Below are 14,526 nucleotides of genomic sequence, written 5' to 3'. Positions count from 1 at the left end.
CTAAACAAACTGATTCACATTATGTGGGGAACAAAATCAATGCGACACCAACCGGAACCAATTGTTGTTGTTTTTTAGTTTTTTCTAAAGCGGATCACAGGGCTCAGTTTTAGAATGAATACCAGGCTTTCCTCCAACCTGCTCATCAGAAGCAGTTAGGGGTTCAGTGCCTTGCTCAAGGACACTTCAACATGAAGCCAGGAGGAGTCAGGAATCAAACCGGGAACCTCTGTAAACTGAACTCACAGACGCTCCTCTAATCCAAGCCTCATTACAGTGGGTGACCATTGACTTTGTCGTTTTTTTTCATTCTTCTCATGCGTTTCATGCAGGGCATGTATGATTTCCACTCTGTGCCACTAGGGGCAGCAGCGGTCTACTGCCTACAGCCCACAGCAGACAGCAAGAATATATTTGTTACTAGTTACTGTATATCCTCTCCAAACTGTACATACATTACTTTACACTTTTGTATTATGTTTTGACACTTGCTTTGGAAAATGTAAACGTATGTTTTATCATGCCAATAGCTCATTTGAATAGCAAAATTGTTTGTTTTGGGGTTTTTAGGCACTGTTTTTCCTAGAAAGACAGAGAAAGATCCTGTATGTTGCTTACAGTACAAGTGATGTGATGTGATGTGACATTTATATTAAGCAAATAAAGTTAGATAGCATGATGCTGCGCTTAACATTAGTTTAATTTTAACGTCTTAATTGATAAAACGAGACGGGAAAATAAACGTATTTTTTTCTCTTGCCAATAGATTGGGTTTTCTGTTCAGCGTCGGGCAGTCAGGAACGCATCTCTGTCATTTTAGAAATGTTCAGACACACATTGGTTTCTGTCTGTCTGTCTCAAAAGTCTGTGGAGAGAGAGAGAGAGACAGACAGACAGACGTCTTATATGTTTTTTTTTTCTCGCATCAATTGTTGTGTAGTAATATTCCAACATTTTCCTCTATAAATGAAACAGCCCAGCTAGTGTAGCGGTTAAAACTGATGTCCGGTGATTTTTCGACCCGTGTTCGAATCTCACGCGATGAGCATACAAATTATTCATTCTCGTCTATTAGTTTGTATTGGCCAGTGCGTTATATATATATAATGTATGTATAATGGATTAATATTCATAAAACCAACAGACAGACTTTTATTTTAAAACATAGCAGATCTACAAGCTCGCAAAGCATCATGGTGCAACACTTTGTGAGCTTGTAGATCGGCTATTTCCACTACTACTTTATGGGACACTGCTCTCTCTCTCTCTCTCTCTCTCTTTAGTTTGATATACATTGAACCTCATAATAACATCACTCCGTTCGCGACTGCATACAGAACGTGTGTCGGCTCTGATGTTTATTAGACAGCATGGACCTCCGCTCAGGTCCTGGAATCCAGAGCCTTATGTCAAGACTTGGCTGCGAGCACATCGCACGGCAGAAAGCACAAAAACCAAAGTGGCACAGCCTGTCATGTCAGATAACCCCGAGCCACTTTGGCAGTTTTTATAAGACAGGGGTTATTGGCGTCTTTTTGGTTTGTTTTATTTTATTTCCTCGTTTATAATTATTTCCTCCTCAATATTGTTTAAGAATTAATGTGCTATCCATGACATGCTGTCACCAGTTTACCAGTTCACTGTCTGTTATTTAATGATGATCGAATATTGGCTAAATGTTTACAATTTCTTCTGTCCAAACAATGAAAAGCACTTAGAAAAGGCAAGTGAGTCTCTCTTTAATTAAGCATGATGAGCCATGTGTTTTCCACAAAACAATTGAATATCATTGAATATAATGGCACCCTTGTCATACTACTATGTTATTATAGCTTTCAGTTGGCCACCACAGGCACAGACAGTGCGTTTTAGCGCAGCGCGGCCTGGCGCAGCGCGGCGGAGTGGTTGCGTGCGGGGGGTCGGGGGGCTTTCGTGGGAGGGGGGGACGGGTGGATCAGAGCTTAACCCTAAAACCGAAATAAAGTAACAAAAAAAACTCCAATCCGCTCAAGAACCGCGCTCCCCCACTTCCAAAATTAGCACTAGCCTACAACACTGGCCCTTGCCAAACCGGTTATGTTAATGTATGCAGCCTATTCCAAATAAGCCAAGTGAGGAACTCTGCTATCAGGTTCCCCCTCCCCCCTACAGTACCTCTGTAGGCCTATCTCTTCTATCAAAGTATTTGTTCAGATACAAATTCAGAGCGGCCAATTTTGATATTTTTAATGCGCCTACATGAAGTTAGAGGGATGGGCAGAAATGGTGTAGGGTGTAGGCTATTTTCAACTGTTAATGGGTTTTTCTTTCTTCACAAATGAATTCTACTTTGTTGTACAACAGTGTCCCATAAAAGCTCACAAAGTGTTGCATCATGATTTGAATTCCGACTGAAAACGCCACCCTTGCGTCTCCGTGTGTACAACCAAATACGCATCTTTCCTGCACCGATGACGCTTGGGGCTTTTACAGCGCTGCTCCTACACTACCACGCACCGTCAGCAACAAGTGGACATGGAGTAAATGTACTTAGTTACTTTCCGCTTAGTTACTTTCACGTGCATATAAATGAGCCACGCGGTTTTATAAGAATGAAAACAAACGCCTCGCTGTTGGCCATGGATCACATGACGGTCGTCTGTTACGGTCATGGATGAACTCAAAATGTTACTCGAGTTCAATCAAAGTAAAAGTACAAAAGTATTGGCAAATATACTTAAAGTACTGAAATATTTGAAAATAGCTGATCTACAAGCTCACAATGCGTCGCAATGCGTTGTGAGCTTGTAGATCGGCCATTTTCAAATAGACTATGTGAAATAGGGCAAATAATGTATGTTTTATGTAATGATTTATATCTGCAAAGTAACTAGTAACTAAAGCGTTCAAATAATGGTAGTGGAGTAAAAGTACAATATTTTCCTCTGAGATGTAGTGGAGTAGAAGTAAAAGTAAAAATAGCAGATCGGCATGCTTATAGCGTGGGATTCGAACCCGGGTCGTAAAATCACGCGACATGAGTTTTAACCGCTACACTAACTAGACTATTTCATTGACAGAGGAAAGAGGTACAATGATACTATACAGAAATTGATGCGAGAAAAAAAAACATATAAGACGTCTGTCTGTCTGTCTGTCTCTCTCTCTCTCTCTCTCCACGGACTTTTGAGACAGACAGACAGACAGACAGACAGACAGACAGACAGACAGAAACCAATGTGTGTCTGAACATTTCTAAAATGACAGAGATGCGTTCCTGACTGCCCGACGCTGAACAGAAAACCCAATTTAAACGCTCTAAGCACACGTAATTATTGCTAGTTATTATTATTATTATTATTATTATTAATATAAGACATCTATCTGTCTGTCTGTCTGTCTGTCTGTCTGTCTGTCTGTCTGTCTGTCTGTCTGTATGTATGTCTGTACGTCTGTCTCTCTGTCACAAAAAAAGTGACTCCAAAGCGGCACCTTGTGGTAGTATTTGGAACTTAAATTTACTGCAAAGCGGGTGAGGCAAATGAGTGAAGTGATTCTCTTATGAAAAGCGACAAAGTCAATGGTCACCCACTGTACATCTCACTGATGAAACCATCAGGTCATGTGATCAAAGTGTTACTTCGGAGGTGGGTGTGTGTGTGTGTGTGTGTGTGTGTGTGTGTGTGTGTGTGTGTGTGTGTGTGTGTGTGTGTGTGTGTGTGTGTGTGTGTGTGTGTGTGTGTGTGTGTGTGTGTGCGTGCGTGCGCGCGCGCGCGTGCGTGTGTGCGTGCGTGCGTCGTTGAACTCACCATAGATCCTACTATAATTCTAGTAACCTCTGTCTGTAGTGGTGCGTGTGTGAAGCTACCCGGTTCTCCTCAGTGGCTGGACCAATTGCTCTGATTTTGCACACAGTCATTGACCATTACCATCTCAACTTAACTGTGAAGCCCGTTTTTCAATTTCATCAAATCTTAGCTTCTTATTAGCGTTTATGTGTGAAAGAATGTCGCCTCCCGGGTTGCCAGATCATGTGCGCATATCCCCCCACGGATGCGTCGACCGGGTATGGTCTAGTATATATAAAGGCTAGATGGCTCAAGGGGGCGGCGCAAGCGTAGCTCAAGCGCGGCCATCTTGCAACAGGCATTCATAACATTATGTCTATGGCCATGTACAATTGAAATAACCATAGCGTGCGCAATTTTTTGTGTTTTGTAAACACCAAAGATGTAGTTATGATACGGCATAATTATAATGATAATCATGTTTTTTTTTTTAAATAACTTTAAGTATGCAGTATCATAACTACGTCTTTGTTGTTTACAACACACCGTTTGAAAATCGGATGAAAATTGAGCAGGCTATGGTTATTTCAAAGTACATGCACCATAGACATAATGTTATGAATGACCGTCACAAGATGGCCGCCATGTGGCAACGTCGTACTCCATTGACCAGCAGCGCGGGTGAGTCATCTAGCCTTTATATATATCTATGGAACTCACCACTTAGGCTTCTGAATGGAAACTCAAACTTGAATTTCACTTCCTGATTCACCCAGCAGCCAATCAGAATTATTATTTTATTAAACATCACCAGTTACTAGAGAGACATGTTGATGTCAACAACCTGACAGACTGTACATTATTATGTATTTATTTATTGTTTGTTTGTTTTATTTGACTCTTGTTGGTAATGTCAACGTGTTGCTCATGTCAATATGGACACTTTAAATCTGCTGTAATTTAAAAGTTGAAACAGACAGACAGACATTTTAACCATTTATTTATGTCCAAAAAAGGGAAATTGCATACAAGGACACAAATACAGTATTACAGGTGCAGCAAGATTGCATCTACAAAATCAAGTCATATGTCCTCATGATACAACAAGCAAGTCACCCAGACCTCCATGGACACAAGCACCGGACTGTCACTTGTAACAGAGTACTTCTAGATTGTAGTATTGATACTTTTATTTAAGTAAAACATTTGAGTACTTTTCGCGCCACTGTCCACTCCAGCGTGGGCTGTCGGTATACTCCGTTGGTGAGCAGCGCCTTCTTGTATGCAAGCTTGATGATCGTGATGAAGCACACAAAGTTGTAAATGCAACTCAAATCTGCACCTAAACCTACTGAAACCCAGAGGTGACCAGGTTAAAAACCAGAGGTGACCAGGTTAAAAACCAGAGGTGACCAGGTTAAAAACCAGAGGTAACCAGGTTAAAAACCAGAGGTGACCAGGTTATAAACCAGAGGTGACCAAGTTAAAAACCAGAGGTGACCAGGTTAAAAAACAGAGGTGACCAGGTTAAAAACCAGAGGTGACCAGGTTAAAAACCAGAGGTGACCAGGCTAAAAACCAGAGGTGACCAGGCTAAAACCAGAGGTGACCAGGTTAAAAACCAGAGGTGACCAGGTTAAAAACCAGAGGTGACCAGGCCTTCAAGGCGGCCCCGCCCCCCCAGGCTCTGGAACAGTTATCTCGTACACATCAGAGCTGTTCAGTCCATTGTTTCTTTTAAATCTCTATTAAAGACTCATTTCTTCTCCCTGGCCTTCAGTATGTTTTCCCTGACTGGTGCTAAATTAATGTTTTGTTTGTGTTTATGTCTTTGCTAATGTCTGTTTATATTGCATTGTATTGTTTTAGTCTTTACAGCACTTTGGTTGACATGGTCATGTTAAATGTGCTATAAATACAGTTTGAGTTGAGTTGTTACATAATTATGAAGTTAAACAGTCATAGAGAGAGAGAGAGAGAGAGAGAGACTACACTGGTTGAGAACAGTGTGCTTCTCAATCTTTTTGCCCCTAAATGTCAACATGTATTATATTATATTATATTATACCTTAACTTACTATATTTAGTGGGTTGAGCTTTTCCCTAGCTGTGTAACGCCCCCTAATCACTCCTATTCAGGACAGCTGAGACACCTGGCTGCTGCCTGAATAAAAAGGAGTCTCACCTGGTCATGAGTAGTGTAGCTGACTGGTGTTTGTCTGGTGGTGTGTTGGGTCATAGGTGTGGGAGAAGGTCATTGATGCATCTGACGGTGGGGTAGGTTGTCCCCCCCCCACCTGTCGTACAGCCTCGTATGCAGTGGTGTAAAGTAACCAAGTACATTTACTCAAGTACTGTACTTAAGTACAGTTTTGAGATACTTTTACTTGACTGGAGTATTTCCAATTGTCTATACTTTTACTTCTACTCCTCTACATCTCAGAGGCAAATATTATACTTTTACTCCACTACAATTATTTGAAAACTTTAGTTATACTAGTTACTTTGCAGATATAAATTATCATATTATAAAACATACATTAAGCACTTTAGCCCTTTTTTATACATAGGCTATTTGAAAATAGACGATCTACAAGCTAGTTGTGAGCTTGTAGATCTGCTATTTTGAAATATTTTTGTGCTTTTACTTTTGGTACTTGAAGTACATTTGGATACCAATACTTTTGATACTTTTACTCGAGTACATTTTTCATTCCGGACTTTTAACTTGTAACAGAGTACTTCTTACATTGCAGTATTGATACTTTTAACTTAAGTAAAACATGTGAGTACTTTTTCCACCACTGCTTCTATGCCAGTCTGCATGCAGAGCTGCTGCTGTGTGTTCTCCTGATGACGCTTCAGTGGTGTGTTGTTGTTCATGGACCAGCCAGGGACCACTGATGACGCTTCAGTGGTGTGTTGTTGTTCATGGACCAGCCAGGGACCACTGATGACGGTTCAGTGGTGTGTTGTTGTTCATGGACCAGCCAGGGACCACTGATGACGGTTCAGTGGTGTGTTGTTGCTCATGGACCAGCCAGGGACCACTGATGACGTCATGGTCTCTCAGTTCCTATAGTGTGTCTCTCTTGATGTGAGGAGGAGCTCTGAGGCCCTGCTGTTTGTGTCCTTGTTGTTGTTTTGGTTATTTGCTTATTTCATTTAGGTTTATTTTGATCTATTGTGTTGTAGGGCTTTCACGACTAGAGATATTTACTGGTCGACTAATTTGACCCAGTGGTAGTCCACTAGTCCATGTTTACCTATTTTAATCTTTTAATGCCATTACTATTATTATTATTATCCTCCTGCCTTTATTTTTATGCCGTTTTAAGGGAAGCGCTTCTGGAACAGCAGCGCGGCCAAATACATATAGTTTTTGGGGGTCCGTAACAATTGTGAAAAAGTGTGAGAAACACTGATATAGCAACATATGTTTCTTTAGAAAACTGTTGGGATTTAGAAGACATTTGTAGAAAATGGCTTCGGGTCTTAATGTGTTCAACTGTAAACACACCTCTCTGCTCCTCTTCTTATTGGCCGGGTTTCCCAAACAGCTTCGTAGAGATGCTTCGTAGAGATGCTGCGCAGGTCCTACGACGGGTCTAACGTGTGTCGTCACAGGCGTTAGCAGGCACGTAGATTTCAGGTCATGCCCTCAGCAGCCACGTAGATTTCAGGTCATGCCCTCAGCAGCCACGTAGATTTCAGGTCATGCGCAGCCTACTCAGTTTGCGTAAGGGCCTCCTACACAGCAAACCTACGCTCCCTCATTAGTAGCAGGTGGTTGTAACCTGGCAACGTGCCATCTAAACTGGCTTCACGAGACACCATAGTCGTAGGTTCTCCAGTGCAGGGAGTTACGTGTGTGCTAAAACTACATTCTGCCATCAGCATGCACGCAGCCTACCTACTCCCCGCCTCCTGGGAGAGACGTAGCCTCAGTGCTGTTCAATGCAGCAGTTTTGTTTGTAATGTATGTATGTATATGAATATGTATACATACATACAGACAGACAGACAGACAGACACACATACAGTACATGTACAGTATATATATATACACACACACACACACACACACACACACACACACACACACACACACACACACACACACACACACACACACACACACACACATCCATACTCTCACGGATGATCTCTGATCTGATCATCGGGTCAGGTGCGTTCGGAAATTACGCACCGGAGCACACTCGCCTATTAGTTTGTATTGGCCAGTGCGCTCAGTGCTGTATTTTCGAACGCGCCCGGCCTGCCAGATAAAAATATTAAGCAAGCCAAGTTAACTAAAGGTATATAAATGATGCTGAGCTAAATATGTTTCCTTAATTTCGAAGTTTTATAGGTAAACGTTATGATGAAAGTGCAGTTCCTCTCACAAAGTGACAGCTGTGAATGGTTAAAAAATCTTTTGAAAATAGCAGATCTACAAGCTCACAACGCCTCATAAGCTTGTAGATGTAATTTAATGCATAAATATATTATTCAAACGTTGTATTTACAGTGGACTGCTTCACGACATCTGACAATTGGCTCTGTCACCGACAGCCTTTTTATCGGATCATGCTATAATTTATCAACGCCGGTTTTATGAATGTAGTGGAAGCAGTGAGTTAACATCGAACCCGAAGTTCCCACTCGCCAGCCCAACGCGTTACCAGTCATGCCAATAAGACTGAGCCCGATAGTTAGGTCTTTTGCACGCCACTTCTCGCTAATTTGACTGTGGGAGCAACACCCGCTCGCCCCAAAATAACATATCTGCAAGTTATATCAACACGGCATGTCGCAGTGTGTTTGTTGGATGTATGTCTGTTTTTTTGGGGAGGCGTCGCCCGTTACGCGCCGTTATATATATATCTATATATCTATATATATCTGTATCTATATATATAGATATATAGATATATATATTTCTAAACTTTACTAAAGTAAATTCCCCCCATTGGTGCTAAAAGCTGTCAATCATGCAGGGGGGCGCCCCCTCTATCCTCTGAAATTTTTTGAACGGCGAACAATGGCCGCCGTGTTCATTTAAAATCATTGAAATGTCACCTTAAAATGCATTTTAAAACATTACAGAATGTACCTAAACAAATGTAAGTGTCCAATACATATAACGGTCATTTAGATAAAGGTGCGACTTTATCTTTGTATATTTGCAAAATTCTGTATATATATATATATATATGTATGCAAAGGGTGTTTAAACTATAGTAGGACAGCACTACGTTGTTGACGTAGGCTTACGTCCAGGAGCTCTTTACGTGCATGCTGCCTCCGGAGTGTAGTTTTAGCACAGACGTTAACACCGTGCGCTTGAGAACCTGCGACGATGCTGTCTCCAGAAGCCAGTTTAGACGGCACGTTGGGTACACACAGCTGATACTAACGAAGATAGGGCGCTGCGGGGTTGCTACTGCGCAGCTGCACGCAGGTTCTAGGCTACGCATGAGCTTTAAATTCGTTTGGGAAACCCGGCCATTATCAACCTGTGGTCTGGTATATAATGTGTATTGTACATCATATGGTATTCTCTGTTCCTCTTCTTATTATCAACCTGTGGTCTGGTATATAATGTGTATTGTACATCATATGGTATTCTCTGTTCCTCTTCTTATTATCAACCTGTGGTCTGGTATATAATGTGTATTGTGCATCATATTCCATTCAACCTTTATTTATTTTCTCTGGGATACATTGAGGGCAGAGCCCTCATTTTCAATGATGCAGAGATTACAGAAGCATAATACAGCAGTGTACATACTAATGATGAATAAAAACAACAGGATAAACAAGTTATATGTGTGAAAACAGCAATAAAAAAACGGAATAAAACAGTAATAAAGACAGCTTAATTAAAACAGAGACAATTTAAAACAACAAGATGAGCTAGCAAGTGTTTAAATTGACCCAGTGAGAACATGGAATCCATTTTTAAATGCGTTGTAATTCGTTCCAAGTGAAGGGAGCTCTAAAACTGAAGGCTGTTTAGCCTAGCTCTGTGTTGGCCGTGGGGAGCAATAATGGGATGTATTCCTGAGAGCGTGTTTGATTGGTGGAAGTATTTGGTTTTAACAGTGATGAAATATATGTTGGTATTTATTTATCATTATTTTATTGATGGTATTCTCTGCTCCTCTTCTTATTGTCAACCTGTGGTCTGGTATATGATGTGTATTGTACATCATATGGTATTCTCTGCTCCTCTTCTTATTATCAACCTGTGGTCTGGTATATAATGTGTATTGTACATCATATGGTATTCTCTGGGTTAAACTCCAGGGTGGTGTATATAGTCTGCTATCCTGTTTCCGGGCCTCAGTGTCCAGGTTACGCAAGTAAAAGGCCTGTGTTCAAAATGTTACTTGAGAAAAAGTACAAAAGTATTGGCATCAAAATATACTTAAAGTACCAAAAGTAAAAGTACTAAAATGTTTGAAAATAGCAGATCTACAAGCGTTGCAAGCTTGTAGATTTTAGAAAGATCTTGAACATGTTGTGAACATATTTAAATATATATATATATTAAAGGGAACATTTGTAACTCAAATCTTTGCTTCTGGGGGGTCCCTGGAACAACATATTGTGAGATGGGGGTCCGCGGCCATATATATATCATTTTGGGGGTCCTGGACATGAAAAAGTTTGAGAACCACTGATATTATAGTAACATACGTTTTTCAGAAAACGTAGATTTAGAAGACATTTGTAGAATCCACCAGAAGCAAAGATTTAATCATTTTAGCTTTAAAAAAACAATATATAATTTCAAAGATTTGCAAAAAAAAATCTCAATTTACAAAAATAACAGATCTACAAGCTCATAGCGCGGCACACGGTGCCGCGCTATGAGCTTGTAGATCTGCTATTTTTGAATAGCCCGAGAAATGTAAAATGACTTGGATGCGTTCCCGGATTGAATGGGTTAAGGTAAGCAGCACAGAGATCTTTAAGTTTCTACTTTGGGTCATTCCGGGTAAAGTGACAGCAGAAGGCTTCCCATGCCCAGCTATGTGTTGTGTCCTCTGTTGGCAGCACTCAGCTGGGTGGAGCTGGAAAACACATGTCCCCCTCTGGATGAAATAGCTCTAAATCATTGCTTCTCAAAGTGGGGTCCGGGGACCCCCAGGGGTCCTTGGGGGGGGTACCAGGGGGTCCCCAGCAAAATGAGTTAATATAGCGTCACAATATGTTTAACCTCTTTAACCTTTTATACTTTGGCTATTCAAAAATAGCAGATCTACAAGCTCATAGCGCGGCACCGAGTGCCGCGCTATGAGCTTTTAGATCTGCTATTTATTTTTTTTAATTGTGAACATTTGTGCAAATCTTTGAATATACATTTCATAAAGCGAGCATTCGTAATTCAAATCTTTGCTTCTGGGGGTCCCTGGCACAACATCTTTTCAGGTGGGGGTCCGCGGCCACATACATATCAATGTGGGGGTCCTTGGCACGAAAAAGTTCTAGAACCACTGGTCTAAATTAACCCATTAAGACCAGGAACGCATCTGTGTCATTTTCAGATTTCTTTGGCTATTCAAAAAATAGCAGATATACAAGTTCATAGCGCGGCACCGAGTGCCACGCTATGAGCTTGTAGATCTGCATTTTTTTTTAAAACCATGAAAATTTGTGCAAATCTTGTTTTTAAGGCAAACATTTGTAACTCAAATTCTTTTTAGGGATTATTCTGGGGATTCTACAAATGTCTTCTAAATCCTAACAGTTTTTTTTTTCAACTTATGTTGCTATAATATCAGTGGTTCTTTTTTCATGTCAAGGACCCTAAAAATGATATGTATTTGGCCGCGGACCCCCATCTCAAAATACGTTGTTCCAGGGACCCCCCAGAAGCAAAGATTTGAGTTCAAAATGTTTGCTTTAAAAGATTTGCACACATTTTCACAATTCTTCTAAAATATCAGATCTACAAGCTCCCGCTATGAGCTTGTAAATCTGCTATTTTTGAGTAGCGGCAGTGGCTCAGGGGTAGAGTGGCCGGATGGGAACCGTGAGGTTCCCAGTTTGATCCCGGGCTCCCCCAGAGTTAGTGTCAAAGTGTCCTTGAGCAAGACACTGAACCCCTAATTGCTCCAGATGAGCAGGTTGGTGCCTTGCATGGTTTCCTCCTCCATCGGTGTATGAATGTGTGTGTGAATGGGTGAATGTAATGAACAATCTATGTGAAGAGCTTTGGATAAAATAGCTTTATAAATGCACCATTTACCATTATTTACCTTCTACCATTTAGCCAAAGAAATGTAAAAATGACATGGATGCGTCCCGGTCTTAATGGGTTAATTAAGAACAATGCAATGGTGAAGGTTCTACAGATGATATTCTACTGACCGGCTGATAGGAGGGGGGTCATGGGGTCGTTGCTATGGTCACAGCATGGTGTCAGTGATACTGGACACCAAGTGTCCACGAGGCACCGAGTGCTGCGCTATGAGCTTGATCTGATTTTTTTTTTTTTATCCTGAAAATCTTTCAATATATATATTTTAAACATTTGTAACTCAAATATTATTGCTTTTGGGGGATTCTACAAATGTCTTCTAAATCGTAACAGTTTTTATTTATTTTCTTTTACTTATGTTATTATATATCAGTGGTTCTTCAACTTTTTCAGGTCAAGGACCTCCCAAAATGAGAAGAAAAAAAACATCTGAAAATATTGTGTTCCAGGGACCCCCAGAAGCAAAGATTTGAGTTAAATGTATTACAAGATTTGCAAACATTTTCACAAATTTTCAAAAAAGAAAATAGCAGATCTACAAGCTATGAGCATATTTATTCAGTAACAGTGTTAAATAGCTCTATATTGTGATATTAATCATTACTATAGAGTATTTAAATTCAGTAACAGTGTTAAATAGCTCTATATTGTGATAGTAATCATTACTATAGAGTGTTTGTTCAGTAACAGTGTTAAATAGCTCTATATTGTGATAGTAATCATTACTATAGAGTGTTTATTCAGTAACAGTGTTAAATAGCTCTATATTGTGATAGTAATCATTACTATAGAGTGTTTGTTCAGTAACAGTGTTAAATAGCTCTATATAGGGCATCGCAGTTCCCGCCCACTTCCTGGTGCCGGAAGTAAATACTCAATGCATTTTTCCCATTGACTTTTCCAAAAATATTTATATCAATTAATTTAAGCCTAGAATCAAGCTATCCAGGATCCTGGAGAATCATGACCATAAAACGTTTGATTCTGTGAAAAAACTTTTTTTGAAAACGGCAAAACAAAGGGTATTTATTAAATATAGTATATCATATCATTAAATATAAAATAAAAAAAATCACAGAAAAAAAGGTTTTATGGTCATGATTCACCAGGATCCTGGATGGCTTGATTCTAGGCTTAAATTAATTGATATAAATATTTTTGGAAAAGTCAATGGGAAAAATGCATTGAGTATTTACTTCCGGCACCAGGAAGTGGCGGAACTGCGATGCCCTATTGTGAACGGGCACTCTCTCTTGATTGACTGAAATTGGCAACCCACCTGCAGTGAAATGTCAGAGAAAATGAGGCACAATGATGTTTTCTCATTCCTTTATTGATATTGTGACATTCCATTCAAACCAAGCAAATTAAAGCCAAAAATCTAACATCTGAACTTCAAACCATTCATGTTCAGGGGCCCAGATCCCAGGGGGGAAGAAACGGATAGAAACACAACAGTGGAGCTGAAAAACGGAAAGATAAATAATCACCTCAGACCACCCTAGAGGACCAGGTCCACCCATCACCTCAGACCACCCTAGAGGACCAGGTCCACCCATCACCTCAGACCACCCTAGAGGGTTTAGGTCCACCCATCACCTCAGACCACCCTAGAGGGTTTAGGTCCACCCATCACCTCAGACCACCCTAGAGGACCAGGTCCACCCATCACAAGGAAATAGTGATGTCATGATGATCTTAACACATTAATTATCACACATTACAAATGATTACATAATAAATGACTTATGGTCGATTATAAAATAATAAAACCTTTTTCACAAACATGGTTGACTGACTTCCATTCAGATGGATATTAATATTATATATGTTATGAAGAACTCTGATTGTGTGTGTGATCATTTATTTAATGTTTCAATATAGTTTAGAACTGAAATATTATGTTTGTGTTTTCTGAAGACAGAAACTATACAAAGTAATTTGATGAACCGCCCACACTAATTGGGACTCCCTCTTCCTTTGGTGTGTCGCCCAGGTGGCGCCTAAACCCTGACCTTTAACCTCACATAAACTATGTCTATGAACCTAACCTTAACCCTAAAGCCTGACCTTTAACCTCACATAAACTATGTCTATAAACCTAACCATAAAATCATCTCAAAACCACGTCAACCTTTGCGTAACACTGGGAAAAGACAGTAATTATCGTTAGCCTTCGCTAGCCATTTAGCATTTTGAATTGTTTAAAGGACACATTAGTGAAAAAGGTTGATGATGTCATCATTGTGCTGCTGCTATGAGTATTTAAAAGCTGAATGGACACACATGTATTTCCTCCTTTCTCCACTAGGAAGCAGCAATGACTCTCTGCTTCTCTGTAAACACACCCAGGTGTTCTGTGAAAAGACAAAAAAACAATAAGAATCAGAATGTATTAACTGTGTGAACATGTTAACAGAATAACCTTCCCTTATAATAGTACATAATCATTCCCGAATGATTATTAATGTGTCATTAATAACTTTT

The 14,526-nt window shown here is 40.1% G+C and overlaps 1 long non-coding RNA gene across 1 annotated transcript in view; it reads left to right on the top strand.

The window, feature by feature from the left end:
• The window catches only part of LOC311044533, a 49,059-nt gene extending 35,440 nt beyond the window's left edge, over positions 1-13,619 (top strand). Inside the window, exon 3 of the long non-coding RNA XR_014600705.1 lies at positions 13,553-13,619. This is a non-coding gene — a long non-coding RNA (uncharacterized lncRNA). The remainder of the gene's footprint in view (positions 1-13,552) is intronic.
• Positions 13,620-14,526: the final 907 nt, after the last annotated feature.

The sequence above is a fragment of the Gymnoscopelus microlampas genome (genome assembly GCF_963454915.1).
Source record: "Gymnoscopelus microlampas genome assembly, chromosome: 4".
In the NCBI taxonomy this organism is placed as follows: Eukaryota; Metazoa; Chordata; class Actinopteri; order Myctophiformes; family Myctophidae; genus Gymnoscopelus; species Gymnoscopelus microlampas.
The sequence above is the reverse complement of the archived record's forward strand: the minus strand, read 5'-3'. Positions and strand labels throughout refer to the sequence as shown.